Source organism: Sturnus vulgaris, chromosome 14 (genome assembly GCF_052056855.1).
Source record: "Sturnus vulgaris isolate bStuVul1 chromosome 14, bStuVul1.hap1, whole genome shotgun sequence".
In the NCBI taxonomy this organism is placed as follows: Eukaryota; Metazoa; Chordata; class Aves; order Passeriformes; family Sturnidae; genus Sturnus; species Sturnus vulgaris.
The window spans coordinates 5,599,808-5,621,817 of record NC_142256.1 but is presented as its reverse complement, the minus strand read 5'-3'; the positions used below and the strand labels follow the sequence as shown (position 1 = coordinate 5,621,817).

General features: G+C 49.3%; 1 long non-coding RNA gene across 5 annotated transcripts in view; it reads right to left on the bottom strand.

The window, feature by feature from the left end:
- LOC148222119 (uncharacterized) overlaps window positions 1-22,010 on the bottom strand; it is a 70,952-nt gene that overhangs the window by 2,028 nt on the left and 46,914 nt on the right. For all 5 annotated transcript variants that reach the window (XR_015806882.1, XR_015806884.1, XR_015806881.1 and 2 more), the window contains 2 exons: window positions 1,788-2,129; window positions 1,608-1,683 (listed from right to left, as the gene is read on the bottom strand). This is a non-coding gene — a long non-coding RNA (uncharacterized LOC148222119). The remainder of the gene's footprint in view (window positions 1-1,607; window positions 1,684-1,787; window positions 2,130-22,010) is intronic.

Genomic DNA, 22,010 nt, shown 5'->3' with positions numbered 1-22,010 from the left:
ATTATATAAATACTCTTGGAATTTGGCAAGGCAAAGTTTCCACAGCCATTCTCGGGTCTCTCATTTATGGGCTGGGAGCTGGCAAACTCAAACCTGCAGCAAGGCAGGGAGAATGGAGAGCTCAGCATGGGCAGCTCAGCTGGGCTCTCCTGCAGCCCAAGGGAGAGGAGAGAAAAGGAGAGAAAAAAGGAGAGGAAAAAAAGGAGAGAAAATGAGAGAAAAGGGGAAAAAAAAAAAGGAGAGAAAAAGAGAGGGAGAATTTCTGCTCTTTGGACCTGGCTGCAGGATGTTTCTACAAGCACCTGAAATTTAATCTCTTCTCCCAGGTAAGGAGTAACAGGACAAGAGGAAACGGCCTCAAGTTGCACCAGGAAAGGTTTAGATTGGATTTTAGGAATGGTTTCTTCATGGAAATTAAGGCAGCTTTTGAATGCTTTGATGCCCAGGGAAATGGTGAAATCTCCATCCCTGGAAGGCTCCAAGGAGTGGCTGTGGCACCTGGGGAAGGTTCAGTGGTGAGCACAGGGGTGTCAGCTCGAGGGCTGGGATTGGTCTTGGAGGTCTTTTGCAGCCAGGATGATTCTGTGACTGTGTGATTCGTGCACTGTGCTGGAGGTGACAGGCTCCAAGCTGAGCTGTGCCTCAACAGCCACAGAGCAAAGAGAGGTCACAAAGTCCCCACAAAGTCACCTCACTGCCCCTCTTCAGCTCCTTGCTTTAAAACTCCCCTTTGAGCCTGACCCAGAGGACCTTGGATGTACCCTGAAGACCTTGGGTTTATCCTGAAGACCTTGGGTTTATCCTGAAGACTTTGGGTTTATCTTCCCCCCTGCCCAGATGCACTAGAGCATCCTTGGAGCCCCTTCCAAGCCAGAGCATTCCCAAATTCTGGGGTTCTGTGCTTTCCTGCACTTCCCTCTGCCTGCTGGTTCTGTGGCCTGGAAGTGCTTTGGGCCACAGGCAGCAGCTGCCCACTGCAACCCTGCCCATGGCACCCCCAAATGAATAAATCCCAGCAAAGAAACCCCACGTGCACAGGGGTTATCAGCTCCTGAGCATCTGAACTCCAACACCCCAAATTAATTAATTGACATTCCTGACTGAATCTTGATGTGCCTCTGCTCCTTATCTATAAAGTGATAATGTTTCTCCTCTGCCTTCCTGGGCTTTCCAGAGACAAATTAATTAATAGCTTGCATGCAGAATAAACAAACATGTCTGGAGTAATGAGTGTCACAGAAAAAAAAAAAACAAACAAACAAAAAACCAAAAAACAGAACAAACCAAAGACCAAGTGGGAAGAGTATTTCATCTTTACAGCAAGGATGTGCAGGATGCAGTAAACAAGGGCTGGGGCCACAGGCTGCAGGACATCAAGAAAAAAGATTTTTGAATTGCTGCCCAGGGATTTGATGAGGCTGGCTGCTCCACCAGGAGACACAGCCCCCATGGGAAAGCAGCAGCTGATCCCAGTGGGGCCTCCCTGGCAGCCCAGAGTGCTGCTGATTCCAGAATGAGACTTTTCCTACTCCTCACATGCTTGGCTTTGGAGTTTGAACACTGTCACATAAACTTCATAGAAATTTAATAAAGTTCATGAAGTTTACCTGTATTATCCCAGTTGTGTGCAGAACCAGGTCCCTTGAGAGTGCATTTGTTAAATGTGCAGTGGCTGGAGTTATCCTGACAAATGCAAAACAAAGATCTTACATAATTCACTGCATCTGGCAAAGATAAAATTTTACATGTCATAACAACACGTATCAAAAGAATTATGTAAAACTCACCCATAATTTAAATTGTCACTGGAATTATTCTGTAATTAGGGCAAGGTCTTTGCAGGGCTCCTCGTGGAAGCTGCAGCCTCTGCCCTGAGATTGTGGCAGCTTTGATAGCAGAGGGTTGGCAAATCTGGGCTTTGTGCCCTGAAACTGCAGCTCAGGAAAGAGCTTTGAGTGCCTGCACAGGGACACCAGGGCCCCCAGGCTGGCCCATGCCAGGGACACACCACAAGCACTGCTGGCACCTGGAAATGTCTTATCCTTCATCATCCTCGGTGTTCAGCAGAGTTTTGCAGGAAATGAAGAGGAGAAATGAAAAGTGGATGGCAGGGAACAACTCTGTGACACCTGACATCAAAGAGAGCAGAGATAAAAGTTATTATTTAGGTTTGTCAAGTCTCCCAAAGGGAGGCAGCAGCCACGACCCACTTGCAGAATGGAGAATCCCCCAGGAAATGGGGTTTAGGATTCAGGAGACAGTTCCCCCCTCCAAATCCAAACTTCTGCTGTGAAAACCCAGCCTTGGCTTGTGACTAGGCTTGAAATGCTTGTGCAGGATTTGAGTTTAAAACGCTCTCCTCCAGCCTTTGTTTGGTTTTCCCGGGTGTGTTGCAGACGCTGCTCTGGCCCCGAGCAGCAGCTCTCACCTGGCTGCTGCAGCTGCTGAACCCCCGAGACAGGGGCGATGCCACAGCCCCGGCTTCTGCCTCTCCTCTGGGGACAGCCCACACTCCCGAGCTCTGTCTGGGCTGCAGAACAAAGCCAGGCAGCCACCCTGGGACCACCACAGGCACAGGGATCCTGCAGGAACTGGGAGCTTGGAGCAGGGGAATGGAACAAAAGGGAAATGGTTCAGTGCACTGGGATTAACCCTGGCCCCTGGAGAACGCCTGGAGAGAGCAAAGACTGCTCTGAGATGCTGAGGGAGTGGCGTTTCAGGTACTAAAAAAGGGTTTGGAAAGATTCCTCAGGTGTGGTGTGTGGGGCAGGGAGGAAAGGATTTTAACTGATCCATCTGGCCAAACATATCTGCACTCTGCTGACTAGAGACCTCAAGTTTGGAGATTTTTCTAAATTAGAATTTGTTTCTGCCGTAGGTTCCCAGCCTGAAGGAGTGGGTGGCACCTCGGGGTTGGGAAGGAAAACAGGGGAGAAGGGGCTGAGGTTGTGTTTGAAAAACTGGAAATGTCCAGCTGGGAGTGTCTGTAACGTCAGGGCTCTGCTCTCAGATGCAGATGTTGGAAACATCTGTGCATCACGGGCTGCCCACAAGCCTGAGCAGGGAAAATTTCCAGATAGGGCTCAGGTTCCCAAAGCTTGCCAAGACCAGGAGCCAAAGCAGCCTAATGGAACCCTGCTAAGCCTGATTTCTGCTGCCACTCGTGCTGTGCTCACTGCTCTCCTGCAGGCTCATCACATTTCCCATCATCCCTCTCTAAACTGTGGCTCTGGATAAAAAGAAAGCCTGAAAACCACTGAAGTCACTGCTAAAATTCTGGTTCTCCAAACAGAGGAGGAAAACTGAACACATCTGTAGTAAATGCATTAAAATACATAAGTAGATCCTAATTTTCTTATTTTTAAGCTTCTGACTTTTTAGAGTATTTGTCTGACCTCACAGTTTGGGATTTATAAGCTTAGGTGTCTTAGTGCCTGGATTTGTGCTATCAGAACACTGCATGTGGAAAAGCATCCTCTAACTACAGCACCACGGACATAACAACAAAAAAGAAACAAATATTTGCCCATCACAGGTTCCAGAGCTCACACTGGGCAGAACTGAGCCCCACTCCAAAGGATGCAAACGGGGCTGAGGGAGCAGGGACTCCTTAGTCCCTGTGAATGATTCATGGACAAGCAGGAAGGCAGCAAGCCCCAGTGAGATCGGGGTTTTCTCCATCAGCCCCAGCTCTCTTTGTAACTTGGGGATTCTCCTGCTGGGCTGGGACCCCCTGGCTCCCGGCAGCAGTGTCCCCCCCTCCTTCCCCGGGCACTGGAACCCGGGCCAGCCTTTCCCAGGCTCCAGAGAGCGCTTGGGGCCAGCTGTGACCAGGAGCTGTATCCCTGTGTCCAGCTGTGTCCAGCTGTGTCCAGCTGTGTCCCGGAGCAGGGCCCTGGGGTGCTGGATGTGCCTTGGCTCGGTGCAGGCAGACTCGGAGCGATGCTGGATCCAGCCCTGGGCTGGTTTCCCCAGCAACGGGAGGAGGAGGAGGAGGAGGAGGAGGAGGAGGGGAGGAGGAAACACCGTTCGGAAGCGCTCCTTCCCTGTAAACATGTTCTCACCCTTGTTCTCCAGCAGCCCGAGTGCAAATCTGCACACACACACTCCTGCCCTGGGGAAGAAAGGTTTGGGTTGTGTATCTGCTCCTTGCTTTGCCCCAGTTTGGAAGATGAAACGAAAAGCAGGAGTTGGTGTGATCCAAACTGAGCAATCTGAGACCTCCACGTGTGTGTTTTAAGCAGGGAAAGCGAGAGATGCTGCAATTATTTTTAAATTTTTCAATTTTAAATTTAGCAATCCCTTATAAACATATCCACCGTGCTACGAAGACGAGTTTAACTGCAGGTCCTGCCTCTGCTGGAGCAGAGAGCTGAGTTACACAAAAGCCACGGAGAATCCGCAGCTACCAGTGAATTCTGTGTTTGGGGAACATCCTTCCCTCGCCTCAGGGGCTGCTCTGTCTGAGCAGAAGGTTTGGAATCGCTGCCTTGTTTTCCTCCTTCTGCTCGTCTCTTCTGCCCCTGGAGAAAATTTGCATCTGCAGCTGCTTTCTGTCTGCATTGAACCGACATCGCTCCTTACCCTCGCTGCATCTAAAAATAGCACAGGGAAATCCGCCCCAGATCAAAGAGATTCCTTCCCAAAGCTCCGGGAGGACAGAGCCCTGCCTTTGGCATTCCTGCCACTGCCACTGTCACTGTCACTCTGCCACTGTCACACTGCCACTGCCACACTGCCACTGTCACACTGCCACTGTCACTGTCACACTGCCACTGCCACACTGCCACTGTCACACTGCCACTGTCACACTGCCACTGTCACACTGCCACTGTCACTGCCACTGCCACTGTCACACTGCCACTGTCACACTGCCACTGCCCTGTCACTGCCACACTGTCACTGTCCTGCCACTGTCACACTGCCACTGCCACACAGGGCTGAGAGGGGCAGGGATCGCAGCAGGGAGGGATCCATGGATGGAGGGATGGATCCAAAGATGGATCCAAGGATGGATGGATAGATCCAAGGATGGATCCAAGGATGGATGGATCCATGGACTGATGGATCCATGGACTGATGGATCCATGGACTGATGGATCCATGGATGGGGCCTCGCCCAGGGAGGAGGGAGAGAGGCAGGGCTGTGCCCCAGGCTGCTCCCAGGTCAGGCAGGCTCTGAGCTCCCCCAGCTCTCCAGCCCAAGCTCACTCTCACATTGCCTGCTGTAGTTTAATATATTGCTCTGTAGATTTATTACCTCCCTGTTTGGGATAGCTGAGAGATCATACTCAGGAAAACCCTGTAAGTAAATATTTTCTTCTATATAATTTTCACAGCAATGAGGCAGACAGTCCAACTAATTAAATGGAAATGGGAGTTTATTTTTAGGCAGCCTAGGCTGGTATTGGTCTGCAATTAGAACATCAGTGAAGAACTGTGGGAAGGGCTGGTGACTGAGTCACTGCTTAAAGGGGATGAAGAAAGTTTAGGCTTTTTTTTTTTTCCCCTGGTCCTCCTCTATTAGCACTGCAAATGCCACATACTTTCCTGGCTTTGGCAGTGAGATTTTGGCATGTCCCAGAGCAGACCTTAGGTGCACCGGTTGCAAACTGCATTTCAATTGCAGAGAGTGTGTGCAAACAAAGTGTAATTGAGAATGTCAGCGGCTCCCGGGTGCTTTAAATAAAAACATCAGCGGGCTGGAAGCTCAGCACATCCCTCACCTGCCACAAAACCCGGCAGAGTGGCCCGGGGTCCTGCCCAGCTGCAATCACAAGGGCAGGCACACGCCAGGACCCCCCGAGTGCTCCCTCGATTGGGCAGCTCCTTTGATTTTGGTTTTTTTTTTGATGGTAAACCAGTTTTTAGGAGAATTAGGATTTTTTTTTTTAATACTTCTGCTGCCGTGTTTCCACACACAATGATATTACTGATGTACTATAAATGTTCTGGAGTTTTACTTTTTTCCAGCACAGCCTGGATCAGCCCATGGCAGATGCTGGGGCTGTGTTCCCACCCCGGGCCAGTCGGTTCCAGGTGTCCCCTGTGCTCCTGCTCTGCTCTGTGCCCTCTCCCAGCCCCTCCAGGATTTGGGGGCAGAGTTTTAAGGAGTTCTGCCTCTCACAGCCTTTAAGGTGCAGCACAAATCGAAGCTTGTCGTGGCTCTGAACCCCCCAGACCCCCCTGGCACAGCCCCCCTGGCTCCCCCTGCTCTGAACCCCCAGACCCCCCTGGCACAGCCCCCCTGGCTCCCCTGCTCTGTAAAGCTGCAGCTCTGTCTCGGCAGGGCTGTCACTGCTGCCAGACAGCAGCAGGATAAACACCACATGGAGATCTCCTGTGGGTAAACTGCTCAGCAACCTTATCAGCATCATCTTCACGAAACTGTGATTCCTGAATGTACTGATCCCCAGTTTAAAAATAAACCTCGGCATCAAAATAGAATCTGGCAACAAGTTTTAGCTAAAAAATGATATGCTGAAATGGGGGGGGGGGGGGGGGGGGGAAAGCTGTGAAAAGTTTGTTTTCCTTTACCAAGAAAAGAACTGAAATGACAGGAGATGTGGCTTGAACACAACGAGCAGCACATTAACACTCCAGTGATGATGCTGTGCCTGCACAAACAGGACACTGCTGCCATTGTTCTCCAGGGTGAGTTGGAACCAAAGGAAGAGGGTGAAAGGACCCGCAGTGACACCAAACGTTGGTTGCTTAGTCCTAAGAGCAGTCAGATCTCCAATATGAACACCAATATGTCTATAAAAATTAAAAAACATATATCTACAAAATAATACATGTTGTTTTAATAGAGCAAAAATCGTCATTAACTCTCCACACAGAGTTCCAGCTGCACTGTTCAAGCAGAACGTGTCCTGAAATACTGCAATGCTGGAACTCCCAGTCCTCTGCTCTAAACACCTACACAGAATATTGCAGTTATAATCAGCCATGGAAAGAACTGCGACGCCAAAAAAAAATCTATGTCCTCTCTCTTAGGAATGCAGGGCGTGATTAGAAGAAGTCATGCCTACAAATTCGATCAAATTAGTGAACATATATTGGAAATGTTTTAAAGTTTCTAATTAGAGAGGTTTCTTTACAAGAAACCATTTAATCATTTTACCTTCCCCACATCTGCTAACTGGGTGATGTATTCCAAACAGAAATCACTTTGCTGCAGTTCAGTTCCCTGGTTTTCAGGAGTGTCTGGGGGAACGGGGATGGATTTTGCTGCCAGCCTGGAACGGTGACAATGGGAACATCAAAGGGAGGCACTGGGCTGTCCCTGTGCCACTGCCCTGGGGAAAGAGCAGGAGCACCAGGGACAGGCAAGGAAGGAAATGCAGCACGGAGATCCAGACCTGATTTCTGAGCTAAGTGAATATTTTGTGTTTGGGAACACGAGAATGCAGCAATGTGCTCTGCTGGGGATAAAAGAAACAACCTGCTCTGCTCAGACTAGAATAAAAACCAAAGACAGAGATCCCTTACAACCCATTTTATTCTTTGATCCTAAGAAATGAAAGAATTAAACTGTAAGTAACGACTGCTTAGGGAGAAGATCGCAAATTTCCAGGACAGAATACCCAGCTCCAATCTGGTGCAGACAGTGGGTGGCTGCCCCAGTAACACTGTACCATGAGAGCTTCACAAAGCACTGACCCTCTCTGAAAAATAAAATGTCTTAAAACTATTTTGGGGACCTTAAAAAGCCGCAGGAAAGATTCCTCCTGCTCTGTTAGAAAGACAAGACACAGCAGCAAAAGCTCTGCAGCAGAGGCTGTGAGACACTGGCAGCCTCAGAGCTCCAAAATGGGGAATTTCCATGTCCTCACAAATCCATGGCTCTTTATCAGTTATCAGTGGTTTCTTTATCACAAATCCATGGTTTCTTTATCATTTATCAGTGATTCTTTATCACATATCAGTGATTTCTTTATCACAAATCCATGGTTCCTTTATCATTTATCAATGGTTCTTTATCACATATCAATGGTTTCTGTATCACAAATCCATGGTTCTGTATCACATATCCATGGTTCTGTATCACATATTAATTGGTTTTTTTATCCCCACCTGAAGAGCTGAGAATTGTTTAAAAGGATCCAGAGCAGCCAAGTGTGGGATGTGCTCAGTCCTATCTGTGCACTTGAACAAGAACTCATCCTTGTGAGACAATCTCCAAATCTAATCAAGAGAAACAAAACTGCTTAATCGGTGGTGAATTTTCAATCCAAAATCAGGGTTCCCCTTAGTCAATGACATTTTTGCCTTCAAACCACAGCCACACTTTAATGGAGACTTTTCACTTCCCTCTCATAAAGCTCATACTTAAGCACAAGCTCATCGTTAAAAATTGGGAAATCAACAAGGTGCAGTAAATAATGAGAGAATTGCAGGCTTCCATTTCACATCTCTGACAGGAAGCAGAAGACTAAAGACAAAATTAAGAGAATAATTTCCCGGGCTCAATAGTCATTGATAATTATATCTAATAGAGACGGTTATCCACAGATTTTTGTGCAACATCAATAAACTGGAAAGTCATTAGAGAGAAGAGACTTGAGATAATCAGCTAAAAGCCTTTAGCTGATTCTGAAAGTTCAGAGGAGAAATGTTAATTTTTTGAACCCCTGGATGAACTTCAGAGTCCTCTCCTCTCAGTGAAAATTTCAAAAATGAAGGCAGGAAAGCACACCAGTGAACTGGAGAATGAAGAGCTGCTGAATTCCTTCTGAAACGGCCCCAAAGGATTTGTGAGCTGCCCGTGCCAGGCTGGAGCACAGAGCTGTGCCGGGGCAGGCACGCCCTGAGAGCCCAAAGCTCAGCAAACAAAGCACAGGGAGAGCTCTCAGCTGTGCCCAAACCCTCCCCGGGGCTCTCCTGGCACACAGCTGTGCTCCAGATGTGAGAGCTGGCAGAGCCTGGCACCTTCCCATCGGCTGTGAGCCCCTTCTCCAGGGCAGGCACAGGGAGAGCAGCCCCCGATAAACATCATTAATTCATCAATACATTCACTTGCTCTAACACGCCCGAAGAACAGCATTTGTTTAACAAGGAAAACCAGCTTTGGTCAGCTGCTGTCCACTGGGGAGGCAAACACAAAATTTACTGCTGCTTAAGTCACCTTTCATTAAGGACCTCAATTAGCTGATTTGTGAGCACAATTACAGAACAACTGCTGAGATCAATAAGCACATTTCAGAGCAGACAGATTGGATTTTCTTGCCCAGCTCCCATTTACAGAGGCCAAATGAGGCAATCACTGGAAAATCTTATAAACCCTCAGAGCTCCATAGTTAGAATCCAGTTAGAAGCTAAAATTCTTCTCTTCATTTGCCTCTTGCCTTGCCAGGGCAAGACTGTGCCATGTTTCTTAGCAGCTTATAAAGGGCTGCCATCGAATGAAGTGGCTTTAAGAGATTCTGATTAAACCCATTCATCTCAGATGAGATGGAACAGAATCAAAATCAAATCCTGGGAACAACACAGTTGTGGAAGGTAATGCATAACAGGCAAAAATTAGGATCCCTAGACAGCAGCCTGGAAAGCCTAAAGTCATACCTGGCTAGTGCCCACTCTGTAAGGTTTCATTCATTACAGCAAGGAGAAGAAAAGCAAGGAAACCAGAAACAAACTGAACAGAGCTCAAGACCTTCCTCATCACCCTCAAACCACGAGGAATTTACCCTAATTCAGGAATTAATCTCATGTCCTTCATGAGTGCCATTTCTTCCCTTGCAAGGGGAAGCCCTGGGGCTTCCTTTGGCTCAGCTATGTCTCCATAACTTGAATTTGCAGGGCTGGAAGGGAGGGAGCAGCCAGCTGCTGCAGGGGAGGACGTGCACAGGTGACACTTCTGAAGTGATGCACAGTGAACAGTGCAGGGTTGGGTACCAGCAGGGACTGGGGCCTCACTGCTCAGTCCCTGTGTTAATTCAGGCTCTGCTCAGGGCATCACCACGATTCTCCCTGACTCCCTTGAATTCCCTGTTTCACGTGTCCATAGAATTCCTTACACTTCCCAGAACAATTCCACACAGCCATTTGGGCCGGGGATGCTGCAGCTCTGCAGGCACTGCCAGCCCCAGGGAGCTGTTGAGGAAGAAACTTTACCTGGAGCAGCTGCCTTGGCTTCTGCCTCGTCAAGAAATGCTGAAGGTGGGACTGGAGCAGGCTCTCAGTGCAGGAAGATCGTTCCCAGCTCTAAACGTGCAGCCACAGGATGAAGTCATGAATGAAATGACATTTCTGTAAATTATCACTTAGCATGGGCTGTGTGCAGGCAGGCAGGAGCTTCCTGGGCAAAGCTCTCCCTCCAGCTTTGCTGAGCCTTGCTGCCCTTCCCGGGCTGCATTCCAGAGCAGGCTTACCTGGTCTGGGCTTTAAAGAGTGAGTGAAACCACCTGGAAAACCTGAGCCTGTGCTCTGGGCTCGACAGGACCCAGCAGGAAAAATCCAGTGCAGCCCCCCAGGGCACGTCCCAGGTGAGAAATGTCCCAGTCCAGGCAGAGCTGCTGATGCCAGGCAAAGCAGAGCCACCCTGGCCACCACTGGCCACACACACACTGGCCACTCTGCTCACACCCCTCAGCAGGACAAGCCTGGCTGCCAAAGGGAAGTGAATAATTCACCTGCTCAGCCCTGCCCAGCCCAGCCAAGCCTGGATCTGCCTCCCTGCAAGACAACCCCTGCAAGCTGAGCCATCACATTTATGTAAAACAGCCAGAAATAACCAGAGCTTTTCTCAGTTTTGTTATTAAAAGCGGGGAAAATTCACACAGCACTGATCTGATATGGTGATAAAATCCAGAAAACAGCAAGGTCAGTTAAAGCAAAGCAAACTCAGGGGTTTATGAGTGGGCAGTGCAGTGGAACAGGCACAGCAATAAAATAATTTCTGCTTGGGTTGTCCTGCCCACCCCAACACCAGGACTGCAGCAGTCACAGCACGGAGTGAGCAGCTCTGAGTTAAAGCATGAGGGTACCAGCCAAACTAATGCTTCTCCAAGCCTGAACCAGAAAAAAAAATGCTAGTTTTTTAATAAATGCCAAGAGAAGGATGAAAAAAGAAGGCCTTTCAATCATTATATAGACACATCCATTTCTTCATACTCAGACAGGACTCCTCTAGTTTTGTTCTAGACCTAATTAGATTTTAAATGAGATTCCAGCACCTCTAATAGCTTATTCTGATTGTTCTTTTTATATCATGCAGGCACTGAATATTCATTGTGTTCATATGATTAAGTACCAAATCAATAGATATGACTAGTGGACCTGTTAGAATTCATGCTTTGCTTTATAAATAAAAAGAAAGAAGTGCTATCTGATGTAGAGTTCAGCCTCCCCCTTTGAAGAGTCGCTGTGACTGACATGGCTGCTGATCACAAAGAAAATGGGGAGAATGAGTAATTTAAAGAAACTGCTGAATTTAGGATTAAAGTAACCAAAAGGGACTGTTACAATATGGGATGGGTTTCCAAGGCTTTATCATGGAAAAAGAACAACGTGGCTTGAAAGAAATGCAAAGGGTCAGGGCTGGAACAGCACAAACCCCGGAGTGTGTGCCCTGGCAAGGGGAGCCTGGGCAGCAGCAAGGGAAGGAACAGCTGGCAGGGCCCCAGGCCAGCTGTGCTCGGGGAAAACAAGGCAACAGAGAAAGAGAAAAAGAGTTTTAGAAAGTGCAAATCGCACTGAGGCAAAGGAAAACTCCCTGTGTCTGCCTGGGGACAGGAGTGAGCCCAGCAGGATGAAAGGAGGGAAACCTTTGGGGATATTTCTGTGCAGGTGCAATGCACAGGGAGATGTTTTCCATTCCTGACCCTCCCCTGGGGCACTCACTGCCCCTTGCCTGGCCTGCAGGTCCCTGTGTCCCTCACCAGAGCCAGCACAAAATCAGGGCACACACAGACAAAACGCTGCCAGCTCTGGGAAACAACCTCCTGAAGCCTGGGCTGGTGTGTGACCATCAGCCCCGAAGGAGCAGCAGCTCCTCAGGATGTTGGGTTCCCAGTTTCAGAGACCTGAAAGTCGGGAATTCCAGCCACAATTCCACACCAAATCGTTTGGCCATGGAAAGGAGCTCGTGGTGTGCCAGCTGAGGGGGCACAGGGAGGCAGGATGGGTGGGTGGTGTCTGTGCCCAGGGAATGGGGCAGCAGCCAGCACAGAGCACAGGCCAGCACTCTGTCCCTGCTCTGGTTTCCAATTTTCATTTTCCCTTGTCCCAGACCGTGGCTGCAGCTTCTGTCATCTCTGCTCCCACCACGGCTCCAGCACTGGGACACCTTCACTTTTTCACCCATTTGGGATCACAGATTCCACCTGACAACTTTTCATGCCTGTTTTACTAAAATATTGTAAATTCTGTTTTAAAAACAATTGGGAGCTGTGGCTTCTACTTGCAGCAGGCAAAAACGTGTTCATTTCTTTTGTTGCTGGGGAAGTGAAAGTGCCCTGCAAGATCTGTGAGAAAGAAATGGTCTCATGTTTGCACAATGCCCTGCAGAAGCTGGACCTGATCTACAAATCAGATCATTACAGCATGACTCACCACACAGGAATAAATGCAATTTAAGGTGGCTTGATTGCAAAAACCAAATTAACATAAGCGCTCTGGGTTTTTATTGAATGCCAAAGGACATTCCAGCAGCAAGGAAAACATGGCACAGGGAATCTCGTCAGACACACACTTTAAATCACCTGCAAAAAGTTAACCAAAGTCTCTTCACAAACCTGTGGGGAGGATTTCTGCAGCCCAAAATGAGAAAGGTGCCCCAGAGGGAAGGTTCTGGAATGTTCTTCATTGCTGCACCAGTGCTGATTGCCAGGGAGAGCGATGGAAATGCTGTGAGTCAACACTCCCAGAGCCTGGCACAGCCTGGCACAGCCTGGCACAGCCTGGCACACTCAGAGCTGTGTGGATGGACCTGACACCCCAGGATAGTAATTACACACAAAATCTTCTTGCAACTCCCACTGGTGCCTCTATTTCTGGAAAATGCTTAGCCTTGTTGCTTAATTCCCTGTCTTTCAGACAACTTAGAGTGTGAAATTAGAACCACACAAGGTACTTTTAACCAGAGATCTACACAGTGCCTCGCTTTAGATGGTGAAAATTCCATTTTCCCCTCAATGTGTATCAGTGGAGAATCTGGCCTATTAATATGATGTTAAATTATGCTTTCATCAGCTATTAACTTTCATGCCATATTCAAGTTTCTCCTGCTGTTAAACACTTTGGAGATGCTGACACAACCAGGATCCTGTGAGTCACCTCTTCTGCAAGGAATGAAAATTGGAAATCAGGGGAAGAAGACAGAAGGAGAGAGTGAGGGGTGTGGAAGGACAGGGGGAGAGGTGACAATTCTGTTGGGCCAAAATACCAAACATAAAGGAAAATTGCACTGCCTGCTACCCTAAGCAAGAGAAACCAATTTGATACTGTTCATCTTTCTTCTGATTTCTGTTAAATTCACCATGGTCTGATTATCACTTCAAGCAACAAAACTACCAAACACATTGAACCTTAGGGCAATAGCAGCATCTGACACACTTGCCTCTTTGTGGGTGAAAAAATTCCCTTTTAAGTCTGTCAGGGTTTTCTAATTACACCTCCTGAACCTGTCACTTGAATGTTTAGGGAAATTATCACCTTAAGGCAGGAGTTTGTATTTGCAGAAAAGGCTGAATTTGTTTCCAGCAACTCTGATATTTGCCAGGGTAAAGTTTAATGCCATTAGGTCTTGCACAAGGAGCCCCTTCCTGCCTTCTGCGTGTGCTGATTATAAATGGGATGTCTCCAGTGTTTGCCTCTGCTCTCTCATTTCAGGCTGTTCTCCTGCAAAGCCTCGTGTTCCCAGCTCTGCTGCTGGGGGCAGCTCCTCACCCCCCTGCAGCATCCAGCTCCATCCCCAGCTCCATCCCAGCTCCAGCCTCAGCTCCATCCCCAGCTCCATCCCAGCTCCATCCCAGCTCCATCCCCAGCTCCATCCCAGCTCCATCCTCAGCTCCATCCCAGCTCCATCCCAGCTCCATCCCAGCTCCATCCTCAGCTCCATCCTCAACTCCATCCTCAGCTCCATCCCAGCTCCATCCCAGCTCCATCCTCAGCTCCATCCCAGCTCCATCCCCAGCTCCATCCCAGCTCCATTCCCAGCTCCAGCCCAGCTCCAGCCCAGCTCCATTCCCAGTTCCATCCCCAGCTCCATCCCAGCTCCATCCCAGCTCCATCCCAGTTCCATCCCCAGCTCCATCCTCAGCTCCATCCCAGCTCCATCCCAGCTCCATCCTCAGCTCCATCCCAGCTCCATCCCAGCTCCATCCCAGTTCCATCCCCAGCTCCATCCCAGCTCCATCCCAGCTCCATCCCCAGCACAGACCCAGGGCTCAGGTCCCTTGGAATCCAGGGGCTGAAGGTGTGAGCTGAATTGCTCCCCAGAATTGCTGATTTCTTCCTGCAGAGTACAAGGGAACCAGATTTAACTGGAGCTGGACAAGATGAATCCCAGCCCAAGTTCCCAGTGCATCCCTGCTGAAGCAAAGCAACTTTTGAACTCGGGTTTGTTCCTGACCTGCCTGTGAGAGTGACGAGTGCAGTGACAGCACACTGAAGAGAGTGACAGCTCCCAAATGGCTGCTTTATCCTGTCTGACCTTTCCTTCCTGGAAATCTTCTTTTGGGGCTGCAGAACAGCCTTGCTGCTGAGCCATGCCCAGAAATAGGGCACTTATCTCTGCAGGGCTGCTCTCACCTCCTCCTGGAGGTCACCTGGGGCCAGCACGACCTCTCCCTTTCAGTACCGGAGTTTTCTTATCAAAGTCATGCTTTGCCCTAAGAAGCCCTGGAACTTTCATTCCAATTTGATTTAGATATCGTGCTTTCTCCTTTTAGACTGTGAAAAGTTTGGTGGGAGGTTCCGATGGTGCCTCTTCCCCTGTTGTAGAGGAGAAATAAATAAGCCCCATCTAGACAAGGGTGCTCCAGTCCCTTTCCTTGTCCTGTGGGTTTCCAGCAAGCAGGGCAGTGCCCAGAGAGGGGCCAGGGATGAGCAGGGCAGGGGATGAGCAGGGCAGTGCCCAGAGAGGGGACAGGAGGGCACAGGCTGTGGGTGGCAGCTGCTCCCTCCATGCACTTTTGTTCCCACATTCGCTGTGGAATTCCCTCATTTCCAGTCGTGCTCTTGGGCTAAATCCCCCCATGGGAGATCAGAGCTGCTGCTGTCCCTGCCCTCTGCCCTGAGCCCTCTGCTCTCAGCTGGGCACGGCTGGGCCAGGGGGGCACGGGGCTGGACCTGCCTTCCCCTCAGCTCCTGCCTCTGCTTTGCCCAGTTACCACAAACACTCTGCTGGGGTTTTTGCACTCTCAGCAGTCACCACAAATCGAGCACTGGATTTGTATCTGTGCTGGGGTTACAAATTAAGTCCAAGTTCTGAGCACACTTCACTTCACAAGCACTAATACAGTAACTGTGCTGTGAGAGTGCTTCCCTCTGACATGTGAAATTAATTTATTTATTGGTAGAAATCAAAACAAACCACTTTGAAGTGGAAATATTATTGTGCCCTTTACTTTGATGAAGCCTACAATACTATTCCTGTTAACCATCTGTTTAAATCTTAATTAAATGGTGTTGCCACATGAAAAACAATCACACCATCCTTTATAATATAGGGTTCTGTAATTGTTCCAAAACAGAAATAGTAAGCTTTAAAAATTATGTCTCCTCTATCACCAGGATTTGTTGTGGTTGTAAATTATTTTTAATTTTGAGGAAGCACAAGTTGTAATGACTCTTCGTGTGTTTGTTATAAAATATTTCTGTGTTGCAAAGAGATCTGCAAATATGAATTGCTTTTTCTTTGATGAGTGAGTGATTTCAAATTATTAAATCGTTTTTTTTTAATTTTAGCAGAAGTGATACTCCATAACTGGACCAGTTCCTTCAGCTTTTCCCCAATGCCAGCACTGTTCACCCCATCCTGGCTGACAGAGAAAGAACCTGGAATTTGCATCCAAAGGGACAGGGACTATTCCCAGTCCTCCACCTGCTTAGGCAGCTCCCTCCCACGAGGAGTCAGGACTGCCCCAGCACAGGAAACATTCTGGATAACCTAAAACAGGATTCAAATCTCTGTGCCTGGAAGTAAATTTGATTCTCAGCCTCTTTAGAAACTGCAGCATGGAAACTGGGAGGAAGCATTAAAGACAGAACTTACTGATTTCAATGTTTTTGACTCCAGGTTTTATCTGCTTTTCTAGAAGTACCCCCAGGCAGAAAGGTTATTCCTTTGTTCCACGGCAGAAGAAACAACATATCATTACCCTTCCTTTCATTTGTTTCCTGGAAATAATTTATGCCAGTGAGTCACCACCTGTGAGCTTAATATAAACCACACAATTCACCAAATGGCCTTTTCCAAACAAAACTCAGCTTTGTGCAACAACAATTCTGAAATGTATTCTTGTCTCTGTAAAAAAGCCCCCACTGTTCTGAGGCAAAGCTAAAGTTATCTCTGTTTGTCCTCCTCCTCTTCCAGGATTCTCATCTGAGGCTAACTTGAGAATTTTGAGCCAAACTTTGCTCTCAGGTACACCCAGCTAGAAACTCTGCCCCAAACCACAGCCCTGAGATGTTTGGACAAAGCAGCAGGGTTCATGGAAAGGAAAATGTGATGAATTCTTGGTTTTGTGGACACCAGGGTGTGTGTGAGCTTGTCCTGGGTGTGCTGGGCAGCAGGGAAGGAGAAAAGCACCCGGGAACAGAAATATCCCTCCCCACCTCTGTGTGCCCAGGCCACGGGGACCAGGCTCCTGTTGGCCAATCCCTTCCAAACCCAAGAGTTTCTTTTGCTAAACAGAAACGATTCTGTGGCGTTTGCCTGAAGGACACTGAGAGAAACCACGAAATGCCTTGGCCAGGAGCACAGCTGCAGGGAAATGTCCCTAACAGCTGGATTTGTGCTGCCTTCTGCAGCACTGAAGGAATAAAAGGAGGACCCCTCTCCCTCCCAGCTGCTCTGGGGCTGCTCTTTGCAGAGCAGGAATCTCACAGCAGCTTCAGAAGGGAGTAAAGCTTGGCCTCACCTCTGATGCCATCACCATTCCAAATTCCTCCCTCCAGACAGAACCATCAACAGTGACTGCCTCCAAGCCAGACTGGAAACCAAGGCCAGGCAAAGGAGACTGTCCCAGTCCCTGAGTGAGCTCTCCAGGACCCTACAGGGCTGATTTCTTTGCTCCTATAGAGTTGATTTCTTTGCTCCTACAGGGCTGATTTCTTTGCTCCTCCTGAAGTGCTCCCCTCCCAGTGGCAGGGTGGGTCCAGCCCTGCGTGTGCTTCACCTTCTGCTGCTCTGTCTGGAGACAACTGGGGAGAGCAGAATGAGCTCCTGCCACATTAATTCTACATTGAGGTGAAGTTTGCACCCAGCATGACAATGTGCATGCTAAATTCCCCACACCAAAAGGCAGCTGTTTGATGAAAACTGGAAGTGCTGGCAGCAGTGACAATACAAAGCCATCTTAGTCACAAATTACAGTGGCAGCCTCAGATTCTCTCGCTGAGCAAAGCACCAGGGATGACCTGGGGCACACAATGAAAGCAACACTTTGCTGCTCGAAATGGATTTGTTTTCTTCCCGAGATTAAGTCAGTGTCCAGAATGTGTGACAGTGTTGCAGGCAAAATCCAGCTTATAGCAACAAAGTGGTCACTAGTGACACAGAATAATACTGTAACCCTGCTTTAAAGCACTTGTCTAAGTGTAACAGCTACAGTTCAGCCTTCAGAAAATGAAACTTTTTCTCACTACAATGCCCTGGAATCACTGAGTTGGCTCCAGCCTTTATTGATATTCCAATCCCATGCACAGCAGCCTGTTTGAGCTGGCCTGACACAAATTCTGAAGTGTTGTGCCTGAGCCAGGCCAGGGAAGAACACTCCCCAGAGCTGCTGTGACAGCACAGCGCTGCCTCAGCTCTGCCTGCCGGCAATACTGATGGCTCAGCCTGGAGGGTGCGTGCAGAACGGGGACAAGAACAGAAAAACACAACACTGCTGTTCACAGAAATCCTCTCCTCCAGCCACTGCTAAACCACTCAAACCTGCAGGACACTTGCAGGTCTAGGAAAAGCAATGGAAAGCGTGTTTGTCACCATCTCTCATAAACTGAGCACCAACCTCAAAGCCAGAGCATTCAGCAAAGAGGGACAGGCTGGGCTGGCTCCTGGAGCCTGCACTGGGGACAGCGGGGACAGCAGGGACACAGCAGGGACAGAACAGGGGCAGCAGGGACAGAAAGGGACAGGCAGGTGCTGTGCCAGGCTCGGTGCTGTCCCTGTCCCTGTCCCTCCGGGCTCACTCCCCACCGCTGCCTCCGTCCCCGGGCACGTTCTGGGCTGCAATAGCAGCAGCAGCTGCAGCAGGAGCAGCTCTGAGCTCTGGGAAACCTGGGGATGCCGCAGCGGGAGCCTCCCCTCCCTGGGGATGCTGATGGCATTGCCATGGCAACGCTGCCACCGCTGTCACTGTCCCCAAGGGAAGCGCCTCGCGCCGGCTGCGGGAGCCTCCCTCCCTCCCCTCCCTGCTCCAGCAACATCCACAGCCCTCCTGGAAACCCTGGGCTGCTTCTCTCAGCTCTGCAAAACTCATCACCAGCGCCAAAGGAGCATCAACAGCGTTTGGGGCACCCCTGCCCCACCCCAAACACCTCCTGGGCACCCTTGCCCCACCCCAAACACTCCTGGGCACCCCTGGAACCCCTGCTGCCTCCAGGGATGCCTGTGCTGGCAGCATCACTCACAGCAAACCAAAGGAAAGGGGCAGGGGCAGGCAGAGGAATGGAGCAGATCAATCTGCATCCCATGATCTCACAGCAGCACTTGAAGGGACTGCAGAACATTGTCATTAATCTCGTGTGCCACTGCTCCCAGCCATCCCAAACCACAGCAGGACAAGATGAGCCAGGGACCAGAGGGGAGGGGAGATGCCAGACCCCAGAGCCAGGCAGGGGAAAAGGAAGGGACTCAATTCCCAGGTTCCCCCAAAGGTTTTCTGTGAGTGATGGAGAGGGGCTGATGAGAAAAGCACCTTTGGTTCCCCACCCTTCTGCAGGGCCAGGAGCCAGCCCTGGGCTGGGCTGTCCCCGTTGTGCAATCACAGCTTCTCCACCTGCTGACTGAGTGAGGACCAAGCTGTCCCAATTAAAAAGAAACCAATCTGTGCACACAGCCCCTAAAATGAGCTCACTTTGCCCCTGGGCTGCGTCCTGGCTAAACCTGACACGTGCCCAGCTTCCAGCACACTCTGCCTCTTTGTCTGCAGCTGCCACGGTGTGAGCTGCCCCAGGCTCGTGCCTGAGCCTTGGCATTAGCACAGACACACAGGAAAGGTAACTGCATTGGAGCTTTCTCAACCAGAAAATCTCTAGCTGTCCTAATTTGGGGCTGTGGGTAGTCAGCAGGGGGGAGTAGGAACAAAAAAAATAAAAGAAGAAAAAGCCCAAATAGCCTAGTGCCAGAGTACTACCCCATAAAACAACTCCTGTGTGATGCTTTCAGTTCAAATCCAGTCTGACATTAATACTTGTCTTTACTTCCCTAGAGAAAACAAACATGCTGAGACTCATTGTATAATACAAATTCGGAGGTTTGTTCATCAAGCTGGGTCAGATTCATAATGGGCCAGAAAACTGGCACAAGTACTGAGCCCTAAATCTCTAACTCCAGTAAATGTCAGGCCCAAGTGGCACCAAGAAGTGACCTGGCACAGAGACACCCACGCTGTGCTGTGCAGACCCTGAGGAAATCAGAGGAGTCAGGAACAAGAACACAAGGAGAGGCTCCAGGGCAGCATCTCACATCCCCTGCACAAGCAGAGCATCCATTCCAGGCTGGGGCTCTCTCCAGAATTACTGTCACATCCTTGCTGCTGGAAAACTGAGCAATATTTCATAAACCACTTATTCAGTGAGTGTTGTCCTCCTTTGTTCATGGAAAGTTCCAGAAGGGAAGTTCAGCATCCCCTACACAACCCCTGGGTTCACCCTCCCTGTCTGCCCCTCCTGGGCAGGTTTGTCCCCTCTTGGCTGTGAGGAACATTCTGGACACCCCAAAATCAGCCAGCTCACAGCTCTGGGATCCCAGCACTTTCATTTCCCCCTGAATTCACCAAAGGCAGAAATTCACAGTTGTTTGTTACAACTTTGATTTTTATTTTCTGGGGATTCTTTATCAGTAAAACCACAATTTTTAACACAGACATGAAATCCAGACACAAAGCAAAGGCAAAAAGAATATGGCTTTCCTCATTCACTTAAAAGCAATGCAAAAGCACCAGTGCTAAAGTTTTCCACATCATTTCACTGGCACTAATAGCCAAAGTTCTAACACTTCCCATTAACAGAAAACAACAAACAGCTCGTATGGAAATTGTACTCTAAGAGCTACAAAATGAAGTAAAATCCAAATAACACTCTAACAAACAACTTCAAAAATCATGTTCATCCTTGTCACTGAAATAATTACTGCACCAACCAATGGGAAACTCCTTCCCCCCTGTAACCATGGAAATATTTACAGGTTGCCAAAGCCCTGCAATTATGGATTTCCCAATAGTTCCCCTTGTGATGTGGGAGCTCAGTGTATTGCACACAGAACATCAGGGCTTCCTGCCACAGTGTGAAAATGCACTTTAATTATCACAGCAGAAAGTGGTAGTTGGTCAAAAGACAGAAATCAGAATTACTCCAAATCAATATAAGACTGCCACCAGCTTGGAGGATGTGTGTTATCTGCCTTGTTAGGATCACACAGAGCCACACACTGCCTCTATTAAAGGTTGTGAAGCCAGGAAATCCGATTTTTGTGAGTGCAAAGCTGTCATGGTTATGAATATGGATGAGGCAGCGGGGCCTCTGTGCCCATCAAACCTTGCTGGGGCAAGTTCAGTGCAAGAGACTCAAAATCCCTGTGGCTCCTGCCCAGGGGCTGGAGCTGCTCACCTGGGCACGCAGAGCAGAGCAGGTGACAGGAGGGGACCCCTGTGACCAGCACGGAGCTCCCTGCTCCGGGTGCCCAGCCCGGGCTCTTCCTCCTCATCTCCCCTGCCCCTGGTGCTCCTCTTCCTCCTCCTTGGCACGGATTGTGTCCGAGGATCCTCTCCCACATCAGCCTCTCCTTCCTCCTCTTGTCTCGCCCATGGCCCCAGCACAGCCCACACTCCCTGGGCCCCGCAGGTGCCACTGCCTCCTTCAGATTCTGTCATTGCACCCCACATCAGCTCCTGCCACCAACGAGCCTGGCAAAAGTCACACAGGATCACTCTATTCCATCTGTGACACCTTCAGAGGAAAACCCTGCCTTCCTTTTCAAGCTGCTTCCCTTCCCAGCACAGAGAGTTCAGCCTCACAAAGGGAACCCAACCCTCCCCTCCCCGCACCTGCACACTCGGTGAATTCTTGCAAGGAGATGATTAAAACACGACTAACAGAGCAACCTGACAAGGGAGGCTGCTGGAGGAGGCTGCTGCCCTCAGAGGAGCAGCCCAGCCTCCCCCAGCACGGAGGAGAGGAAAAGGAACCAGGGACAAGGGACAAGGAACCAGGGACAAGGAACCAGGGACAAGGGACAAGGAACCAGGGACTCCCCACCAGCTCAGCTCTCCTGGCACACCTGACCTGCTCCAAACCCTCCGAGGGGCACACGTGATTTCTCAGCACTAAAATCTCCAGCAGGCTCAGCAGTTGGCTTTAGAAAGCAATGCCAATCTATTTATTATTTATCTTTGACACTTCAGATCGCTGGAGTTAAAAGCACTTCCCTCAATTTCCTTTTTCTTCTTGTGCTCGTATCATTATCCCTGGATCACTTTGAGTCTAATGGACTCTGCATGTGCCAAGTGAAAAAAAAATCTCAAGCATGCTTGATATAAAAGTTGCCTCTCTGTCTTTATAGGAAACCACTGCTCCACAAATCCTTTCTGTGCTGGATTTCAGTCTCTAGGAGT